Source organism: Aricia agestis, chromosome 13 (assembly GCF_905147365.1).
Source record: "Aricia agestis chromosome 13, ilAriAges1.1, whole genome shotgun sequence".
NCBI lineage: Eukaryota > Metazoa > Arthropoda > Insecta > Lepidoptera > Lycaenidae > Aricia > Aricia agestis.
The window spans coordinates 5,420,188-5,432,047 of record NC_056418.1 but is presented as its reverse complement, the minus strand read 5'-3'; the positions used below and the strand labels follow the sequence as shown (position 1 = coordinate 5,432,047).

Sequence of the window (11,860 nt, the reverse complement as noted above, 5' to 3'; positions counted from 1 at the left end):
AATCCTTTTTGACTAAGTCGGAAAGGAAAATCAGCCTTCAGAATGGAAATGAAAGAACTATTTAGTCTGACTTAAACATTTAAGTATAGAGTTAACAACAACTCTCATATGGACGGGTCACCTGATAGAAAGCAACTTCCGTCGCCCATGGACACACGCAGCATTAGAAGAGCGGCAGGTGCGTTGCTGGCTTTTAAAGAGAGAATAGGGTAATAGGGGAGGATAGGGAAAGGGAGGGAAGGGAATAGGGTAGGGGATTGGGCCTCCGGTAAACACACTCACTCGGCGAAACACAGCGCAAGCGCTGTTTCACGCCGGTTTTCTATGAGAAAGTAGCATTTCTCCGGTCGAATTGGCCCATTCGTGCCGAAACATGGCTCTCCCACGTGTATTCTTTGCATTTTGATGATTTTAAGCTTTTATCGCAGGCTTTGAGGGCGGCAATGGAATGAAGAAATTCCGTTACGAAAATAAACCCAAGACATCGTCTAACGTCGTTTCAGTTCGGCAGACTTCGGCACGGTGTTGTATGCGTGTAGACTATTGCTATGCTTTATCGCGGCAGTCCCCGAGTGCCACAGTTTTGTCTTCAGAATTTTTCCATTTACAAATGAAAACTTATGGTTATTCACACCGTATTAACACTTATATCACACGATAAAAACATCAATATATATCATTAAAGATTATCCCAATCGTTAATATCTGTCGAACATTATATCTGACGTAACATCGGGCTGGACTATCAATAATGAGATTAATACAGACTCTCATATCTACACCATCGTTTACGCTGACCTTTTTCGTATGAATAGTTCGTATGGAAGTAATGATTGGGTCAATGCGTATGAAGATATTAATAATAATAATAGCTCCCACACCGGTTTCGGTGACGGTGGCCGGTTTCATTGAAACCAGGCCAGCTACGCAGGAGTAATTTTATAGTGCCCAAGTGTGTGCGCAGTACACAAGAGCACTCTCTATTCCTTTACTCTCATAACCCAGTGGGACGGAAGACCGACACGACCGGCGAGAGATCAGGCGCAGGACCGACTTTTTACATGCCCATCCGACGCATGGATCATCTTACTTGTCAGACAATCAGGTGATCAGCCTGCATTGTCCTAACCAAACTTGGAAATAACATGTTTCCAACGCGGGAATCGAACCCACAACCTCCGAGTCAAGAGCCGCGCTCTGTACCACTAGACCACGGAGGCGTTAATATTGAAGATATTAATATTGGTGCCACGAAAACAGAAGGAAGATGTCTTTATTACTATAATGTCCTAACTCCTTTTTTGGACCCCAAAATATTTATCCATCCAAATTGCAGCAGACAAACTGTTATACATTCGGATCTAGAGTATTATAGTATCGATGGCCCTGTAGGGCAAAACATTTTGTGGTGTACCACAAAATGTTTTGCAAAATATCTTAAATTACCTAGCTACATCCGCAAATTTTCCGAGATAAAAAGTATCTAATGTCCTTTCCAGGGACTCAATGAATATCCATACCAAATTTTAGCAAAATCGCTTCAGTGATTTGGACGTAAAGAGGTAACAGAAATACAGGCAGATCCACTTCTGCTTTTATAATATTAGTATGAATTCCATTGCAAACGCACAAACTCTCCTCTATGCTAATAAATAGAGACAGCTGTATCAATACCATTCAATACACTGTCTCTAAATTCTTTCCTCTCTCATCAAATAGTTAGGAGGAAAACGCATTCATTAGCGAACACGCACGAACCACGATATCGCGATAACGTGAGAGGCAATCGGCGATAACCAATATCGACGGTTGCGACCCAGTGAGTTCCTGCTCGAATATTGCATAAAGACAGCAACGACTGCAGACGTACAACTCTATTTATAAACTAGACTAGCTGTCCCGATGAACTTCGTGTCACTTTAAAACCTTCCCTGGACTTCCACGGATATTTTAAAACCAAAATCAGCCTAATCCGTTCAGCCGTTTTCGAGTTTTAGCGCGACTAACACATTTGAAAATCCATTTATATATATATATAGACTAGCTGTCCCGGTGAACTTCGTGTCATTTTAAAACCTTCCCTGGACTTCTACGAATATTTTAGGACTAAAATCAGCCTAATCCGTTCAGCCGTTTTCGAGATTTAGCGCGACTAACACATTTGAAAATCCATTTATATATATATAGACTAGCTGTCCCGGTGAACTTCGTGTCACTTTAAAACCTTCCCTGGACTTCTACGAATATTTTAAGACTAAAATCAGCCTAATCCGTTCAGCCGTTTTCGAGTTTTAGCGCGACTAACACATTTGAAAATCCATTTTTATATATAAGACTAGATGTCCCGCGCGGCTTCGCCCGCGTAAATTAGGAATTTTACGGAAACCGTACATTTTCCCATAAAAATAGCTCTTATGTCCCTACTCCCTTCACTTGGTCTACTCTATATCTGTGCCAAATATTGCCATAAAAATTGCTCCAGTAGTTCGTAATTTCTAATATTTCCCCCGTTTTTCCCACATTTTCCTGAGTTTCTTCGGTCGTATTAGTCTTAGCCTATAGTCTTAGTTCTTACTCGATAAATGAGCTATCTAACACTGAAATAAGTTTTTAAATCGGATCTGTAGTTCCTCCGATTCCGTTCAAGCAAACATACTCTTCAGGTTTATAATATTAGGTAGGTATAGATTTTTTTAAATTATCGCTTGACAAACTCGAGTCTCGATCTAAAAGACTATGAAAAGTACTTACCAATAACATGGTATAATATGGTAGTGATGATGATGACGATGTTGATGATGAATGTAATTTGCATAGAAGCATATGCTTTCCGTTCTTAAAACAACGCCGAAACTCCCAAACTTGTATCTATAAAGAATCAGGAGTTCTCTCAGCACCTTCCGAACCACGGTATACCAGGTATACCTCGGTTCAAAATCTTACTTGTTGGTAGCATATGCTTAGAATACTTCTCACGAAACCGAAGTCACCACATATTTCCCTATAATTTTTGAGGAGTTCCCTCGTTTACTTATGGATCCTTCATCAGATCACCACTTTTGTGAATATAATACCGAATTGGGATGATACCCTATATTTATGATGATACCCAAAAGAAAAATTTTGAAAATCGGTTAACAAACGACGGAGTAATCGTTGAACATAAGAAAACGAACATAACACCTCCCCCATTTTGAAAGTCGGTTAAAATTGTAGCCTATGTGTTATTATGATGTTTAAGCTATATTATTGTAAAGTTTCATTAAAATCCGTTCAGTAGTTTTTGCGTGAAAGAGTAACAAACATCCATACATCTACATATACATCCATGCATCTATACATCTGTGGGATAATGCGTGGCGACGCTAAAGGAACATCTTCCGACCGAGCGAGGTGTTATGCTCGGTCAGGCCGAAGCCCACGTGATACATTTCAGCTGTCGTATACATACCGACGCGCTCAGAAAACTTCGATAGCGCGATGCAGGAATATTAGGCGATTTGTGGGTACCGCCACATATCCAAAATTTTTCTCACCTTTTAAACCTTCCCTAGACCTCCACGAATAATTCAAGACCAAGATAAGATAAATCCGTTCAGCCGTTCTCGAGTTTTAGCGAGACTAACGAACAGCAATTGATTTTTATATATATAGATATATAGATGACGCCCATATGTTGCGGCAAAATCCGTTTATCGCGCGTGAACCGTGCATTTTTACGGGATAAAAAGTATCCTATGTCCTTTTCCAGGACTATTTTATTACGGGATTATTTCGTATGAATAGTTGCGTGCGAACTATTCATACGGAGAGGTGACAGACAGACAACCACAATTTATATGGAATTATGGATATGGAGGCGCAAAATACCATAGACTGGAATTTTATTTAAAAAATGGGCAAAGTGCGAGTCGGGCTCGCACTTTGCCCATTATTATTTAACGGCTGGGTACAGGAAGTACCAAAACTGAAGATTTCTGTAACTGCATGTAAAGTTAGTATCAAGCAGCTGTTGGTAAAATTAATTGGCTATGTGAAGATTTAATGATCTTAATTCTCGCAGGAAAATAATGCGATAGTCGTATGACGTATGTAGTGATATTCGTTAAAGTTGTCGCAATAATTATTATTACTAATGTCTCTTATCAATAAATAAAAAACTACTCTTTAGATTGTTACTGCAAAGCATAATATTATGTTTAAATCAATACTAAAATATAAATAAAAAAGTATTCTTTCGCTTGTTTCTGCAAAGCATTTATGTCCTCTCAACACCCAAGCGGTCGAATCCGACCGCGATAACAATAGAATAACAATAGATTTCCAAGAATCCGCGATCGAGGGAATAACTGTACTAAAATATAAATATGAAAAACTACTCTTTCGATTGTTTCTGCAAAGCATATGTTTTAAATCAGTACTTATCTGTTATCTTGAGATCGCGAAAACAAACGTTGGTATTGAGATAGCGATTCTTCAGACTCTGACGTCACCGTGACAACGCAAAGGTTACAACTTACAGAATACATTAAATATTACATAACAATACAATAAATAATACAGCGCACACACCGATTCTGGTATGGTATTTACTAAGCTACGCAGGAGGACAGGAGTAACTTTAGTGCCCGGGTGTGAGCACAATTCACTTTCTTCTCTCGTGGCTACGATACTAATAGACTTATTAGGAGGGGTTAATTAACAAGGCCGGTAAAAAACGAGGTCTAATCTCTTACATATCTTCAAACTTAGGTGACCAGCTATTGACTTCATTTCAAAACTAAACGTAAAAATCATATATTTCTTAAATTATTCCAACGCGAGAACCAAACCCACGACATGCAAGTCCTTATAGTTCTCGAAGAGGTCATAGACAAGTTAAATAGTTCTCGCGAAAAATTTTATGGTTTTCGCGCGACAAACAAGTTCTACGCGAACGAATATACAAGGAAAATAGTTTAATATAATATTACGTACTCGTGTGTAATATGTTAATATATTTGTATACTTTTTCTGTTGCGAAAGACGTAAATCTAAAAAAACTAAGGTTATAGTTCATTTTACAGAAATAGCTGCAGCGAAATAATACGATGGTATTAGGTTAGTGTTATAATAGCTTAGTTATTATAAGCACAGCTAAAAGTATATCTGCCACTGCTATATTAAATATTATAATATTATGTTATTTTATATTGTACGAGCTTTTGCCCGCTTCGCGTTAAGAAGTATTATTATATACAAACTTTCATCCCCTATTTGAACCCCTTGGGGTTGGAATTTATCAAAATCCTTTCTTAGCGGATGCCTACGTTATAACATCTACCTGCATGCCAAATTTCAGCCCGATCCGTCCAGTGGTTTGGGCTGTGCGTTGATAGATCACTATGTCAATCAGTCAGTCAGTCACCTTTGAGTTTTATATATTATATAGATTAATGCTAAATCGTTGGCTTATATTTAATTTTATAAATTAAATTGTTTTATTAACAGCCCAGTCTTCGAATAAAAATTCGACCATTGGCATATCTCTACTTTTTTTTCTGTCCACCTACAGTATTAGGGTGGTGTGGTCTTTCTTTTAAATTCCTTTTGTTTTTTCTACAGAGATAAGTAGGGATTGGCTAGGGCCTAATTTCTTCTTCACACTTTATAGGCTTGGTTAAATCAATTTTTAAAAGACCGTATATTATACTCTAGACTCTATAGAGTCTAGAATCTAGACGCTAGGTACTTATTGCAAAAAGATTTTTTAAAACACAAAAAATGTATATGTATTTTTACACTTATATTGAAAGTAAATAATCAATTAGATTGTCTGTCCGTCATGGTCGTGTTAATATAGCAATAAACTGGACGTTCGTCGGTGATAATTAGTAATGATGACTGTGATGACATATTGACTGACTTTGAGATAGGTCGGTTGATTCTCAATAGTGCAAAATATAGAGTCTATCTGTAACTTTGTCAAGCTCAATTCACCAAATTGATTTGACCAAAAAACGTATAGTATACTAGCTACGGAAAAAGCCAAATTTTAATTATATTCCTGAAAAATGTAAGGCTCTTAAAATACCTAATGACCTGATTTGAATTAATGGTCATCGACACATTTTCAGTTCCAGGAAAGCTATTATTAAGTATGATTTTGGAACGAAGTTCCTTATCGCGCGTTCAGCATTAATCTGAAGGCTAGACAGAACGCAAACGATATATACCTTGATTTGACCTCGACCCTTTTTTATTTGTACCTGCATGTTAGGGGCAGGGGGCATTGATAGTAAGTATTCCTGTGCGTCAACTAGATGGCGTTTCTTTTTAAATAAACAGCGACGCGTTGTTAGTATTCCTAGGCGTCAATAAGCTAGTACATCTATTACTATAATATTATAATTGGGAAGAGTTTGTTTGTTTGTTTGAACGCGCTAATCTCAGGAAGTACTGGTCCGATTTGAAAAATTATTTTACTGTTGGATAGCCCATTTATCGAGGAAGGCTATAGGCTATATTTTATCACGCTAAGTATAATAGGAGCGAAGAAACAGAGGAAAATGTGGAAAAAACCGGGGGAAAATATTTGAAAGGGCTTATTTGAACGCGCTAATCTCAGGAACTACTGGTCCGATTTGAAAAATTCTTTCAGTGTTAGATATCTCATTGATCGAAGAAGGTTATAAGGTATATTTTATCACGCTAAGACTATTAAGAGCGAAGAAATAGAGGAAAATGTGGAAAAAACGGGGGAAATTATATGAAATTGCTTATTATATTATGAACTACTGGAGCAATTTTTATGTTATTTGGCAAACATGATGAATAGACCACGTGAAGGGTCATAGGCAATTTTTTGCTGTAAAATGTACGGTTGCGTGAAATTCCAAAATACGCAAGCGAAGCCGCGCGGAACATCTATATATAATAAAATCGTAGGAAAGTCAATTCTGTATATTGAATATTTTTGTACAATAAATAATACTTTGGATGTGAACTACTATGGTAACGCGGACGAAGTCGCGGGCAACAGCTAGTAATGAATAATAATCTTTGTACTATATTTTAACCGTTAATATACAAACGGCAAGTTTTCACCACTACTCTCAGAATTAAGCGGAAATACAGTGTGTCGTTTTACGAGCTCTGCTGAAACTGCCCACTGCTATTTGCAGTTCACTCCATGAACTGTCGTTTTACTGTTTCAACGAATGTCACTTATTGAGTAAATTTTTCTCAAAGCGAACTAAAGTAGAACCTGCTCAGTAGACTCAGAAATAAAGAAAATAAAGATGTTTGGGTGTAGGTAAATTAAGTTTACTTTCACGCTCTACTCCATACTAATATTATAAATACGAAAGTGTGTCTGTCTGTCTATCTGTCCATCTGTCTGTCTGTCTGCCTGTCTGTCTGCCTGTCTGTCTATTACCTCTTCACGCTCAAACCGCTGAGCCGATTTTGCTGAAATTTGGTATGGTGATACTTTGAGTCTCGGAAAAGGACATAGGATAATATTTGTCCAGGAAAAATGTACGGTTCCCGTGCGATAAACGAGTTTTGGCGCAACGGAGTTGCGGGCGTCATCTAGTAATAATTATACTAACCGAAGGAATTGATTTATAGAAAGATGGCAGACCTACGTCATTTGGTTTAGTCAATTCCATGTTAGTCGCGATCTGTCGGCTGGGTTTGATTCAGTTACCAAATGACGAAGGTCCGTCATCTGCCTATGTATCAACTTCTATCATCTATGATAGACCATTGTGTTACATACCTGTAGGTAATTTACTCAAGATCAAATCCGACAAGCCATTCAGGCGGAGTCTGCTTAAGAAATATGCAAAGTGATATGGCTTCCTGCTACAATGAACATCGTCAAAATTCAGGCTAGATCCGATCTAAGAACTTTCCTTTATTAAATGACCGCAGCGACTGCAGACATGGTTGAACTAGGTCGGCAGATTCAATGGTGCTGTAAGCATTTTTCATGGTGTAAGTCAAACAAAAACTTTGTCAGCACATATTTTTCTCTCCGAAATTATCGATGTTTGTCCTTATCGAGACGGAATGTAATCGCGTTTTTACGACCATTACGTAATCTACAGGCATTGGCATTTAGTATTCATGTTTCACGCGCGCAATGGAACGATAAGGGTAAAACGCCCGGTTGTTACCGTTCGAACCTCAGGCCCAAAGACTACCTAATGCCAGTTTAGGAGATTTATTGAAAGAAGTTTTTTTTTTTTTTTTATGAAATAAGGGAGCAAACGAGCAAACGGGTTACCTGATGGAAAGCAACTACCGTCGCCCATGGACACTCGCAACATCAGAAGAGCTGCAGGTGCGTTGTCGGCCTTTTAAGAGGGATTACGCTTTCTTCTTGAAGGTTTGCAGGTCGTATAGATCCGGAAATACTGCTGGTGACAGTTCGTTCCAGAGTTTTACAGTGCACGGCAGAAAGTTACGCGAAAAACGCACCGTGGAAGACTGCCACTCATCAAGGTGATGAGTATGGTATGTTTTTCGCGTGGGACGATGGCGAAAAGTTGCAGGTGGTATGATTCCGAACAATTCCTCAGAACACTCCCCGTGATACAAACGATAGAGGATGCAGAGTGAAGCTGTAGCTGTAGCCGAGATGTATCTCGGCGTAATTCCAAGGGGTCTAAGCTGTTTGAAACACTATGGCAGTCAACATTTCGAGCAGCCCTTCGTTGGATACGATCCATATTTAACAGCGTTGTTTATTGGTTAATGTTTAGACGCTAGCCAATAAAAATAAAAATTAAGTAGATAACACTTGTCAAAGTTTTTCTAAAATGGGGTTTGGTTCCTGAACAAAGATAAATAAAATAAGTAAACTTTATACGAATCTAAATTAAAAAGTAGCACATAAGCTATGCTGAAAAGCCATTTTGTCTATAAATACAGGACAGCGAATTTTAGTTAAATTTTGAACTCCAAAACCGGTACAACTTGAAAAAAAGAGGTAAAGTTTTTTTTTAACTCTTTTGAGTTTTTGCATTTAATGTTGTGCAATAAATAATAATATTAGGTAGAGCTGCTAACGATTTTGACTTAAGTATACTTGCAAAATAACATTTAAATACCAACTGCAACTTATTTGCATCTATAACCACCAAATCGTTGATGCATTTCAACCACGTGAGTCAGTGCTCACAGAATAGTAAAAAAATGAAAAAAGCGCCAAAAACATTAATAACTCGTGCTCTAAGCCCGTACGTCATATTACCTAACCGGATTTCCATATCCGAATCGAATTTGAAATATGATCGGTATAAATTGTCGCGCGCCCCGGGCGGAGTTGGAACTGCACTCTTATCGAGTTTTTCAATAGGGGCACACTTCGGTAATTAGGGTTGCCAACAAGGAAAAATAAAAACAAATGTTTGGCCAGGATGTTTGATTTTTTTACTTTTCTCGATACTGTAAACAGAATTCAGTAAACTTTAAAGTTTTAGGATACAAGAATTTTTATATTTGAAAATCATAAAAATCTGCAAGACAGGAAATACTCCAAATAGTTTTCCATTTAAATCTAGACCGATGTTAAAATATATTTTATACTCTTCAGTTTATCGTGACTGTAATAAACAACTCGAACTTTTAAGCTACCATTCATATTCCACTATTAATAAATTATTGTTTTCAATTTTATGCATTCACTTCCTGAAGACAATATTTACACGGCAAAACGCTGTGGACACACATACACAATGTGAATATTTTAATCAGTATGAGAGTATAAAAAATGCTAAAGATAAGCCTAAGCCCGCTGTTTTAAAAATATCCATTCAACAAGGTCAAGTTTAAAACTGACCTACGGAATTTAGTGAACTGACATAAAACCGCTAGAGATAATAAACTATCATTTGCTCTGATGTCTCGTTTCCGCCACACTCAGCGCCATTACGAAATTCTTCCGTAGGCGACTTGATTAGAAACAGTCCCGCACTAATGTAAATTAGAAAATAGAAGTCTATTATCCAGTACGTACTAAAATTAATTTATTCTAATTGCAATGATACACTTTAAAAAAAAATTACGATCCCTTTTCCATCGAATTTTTTTTTGTTCAAAAAACGATCATAGATTTTTAGTTGACAACCCTAGAGCCACAAATCCGTGTGCGATCTAATTGATCCATTATTATCACGAAAGGTGACTTCTTGTGAGTTTTATTGCGATAAAAACTCCGATAACGAGATCTATAGACGTTAATCAAGCATTTTGAACAACTTCGACTTTCCCGAATATCGTAATCTTTGCGATTATTTGAATTGGAGTTGTACGGAAATATTTGTCTAAGGCCCAGTTGCGCCTATCTGGAATACTGCTAATCCCGTGTTAAATATCCATACACCTCTTAAGCTTGTCACACACAGAGCAGGTAATGTAAAGATGTATATTATAGCACGATACATCTCGATACATCTCAATACATCTTTCTATAGAAATCGTCAGGAGACCACACACAGCAGCTAGGTATAATGTATATTTTTACATCTTCGTATCTTAAGATACCGAGCTATATGAAAATATACATTTATATTTTTATACATCTAAATACATCTCAATATATTTCTGTATATTACGATACATCTCTTCTCTTCATAGGGTGTTCAAAAATTTCTGTGATTATATTTTATGTGTATGATAGACAGATACACACAGTGCGCCAAGCGGGGCGTTTAGCATTGAAATGTAGGGAAAGATACATTACATTACCTGTTGTGTGTGTGATACGTTAATATAATGTAAAGATATACATCCCGGGATGTAATGTACATTAATATACATTACCTGCTCTGTCTGTGACGATCTTAACTGAGAAAGAAAATAATATTATATTTATGAAAAATGTACTTTAACCAATACATTATAGTTTAATTTACTTACTAATTTTTTTTTTTTTAGGTATGTACAATTTATTGAGCTGCACGTAGAAGAGAGTTTCGGAATAATCAGTAAGTTTTTATCAAAAGGACTATTCTCATGCGACAATCTTAGTTATTACTTAAAAATAGCTGAAAAAACTCGTCTTGGCGTGGGCACTACCGTACCCCCAGATTGTAACTATTGAATGATGAATCGTTCAATATATTTTAAAAGAGTTAACCATACAGAGATATTTTCTGCAATTTCTGTCTAAATCTGTCGAATTTGATCATCCCAAAATTGATTATTGCGGAGTGTAAAGCGGCCATTTTGATTAGGAATAAATCGTTGGTGAGAACGAGGAATGTTCAATTAAATCAGGGATCACCCGCATTAGAGCGACCAATCGCGCTCGGCCAATTGATGAACCGGGGCCAGACGCCGGATCTCCGCGTCACTTCTGTCTTCCTGGTACTCGTGGTGTATTGGTTTACTACTAAGTAGTTTAGCGTAGTTGGGAGAAATGTATTGGACAAACCATTAAAATAGACATTATGTTAAACAAACAAAATTTTTTCTTATAGTTGCGATTGCAAGTATAAGAAGAAATTTTGAAGTACCTACAACGCCCAAAATATTAGTAGGGAATAGGGATTCCCTATTATATAATTCCATCTCTTTCATAAATAAGAGGAAAGAGTTAAACGTTAAATCCATGATAAACATTAATCCAGACTGGCAGAAATGGGCTTAAGGCGAGAGTAAACCCCAATTTGTTATTCCGTGACTCCCGGTTTACCTAGTTCCAATATAATAACGAAGTGTTAAAAAATATGAGATATAAAGCACAATATTTATAATACCTTAAACCATAAACATTTTAATAAAACGTAATACTTTGGCTGTAATTAATTTACAAACTCACCTCCGATAAAAATCTATTTCATCGAAATATACAATAAGTATTAACTAG

General features: G+C 37.0%; 1 protein-coding gene across 5 annotated transcripts in view; it reads left to right on the top strand.

The window, feature by feature from the left end:
• LOC121732989 (protein alan shepard) overlaps nt 1-11,860 on the top strand; it is a 195,740-nt gene that overhangs the window by 59,400 nt on the left and 124,480 nt on the right. The window lies entirely within an intron of this gene.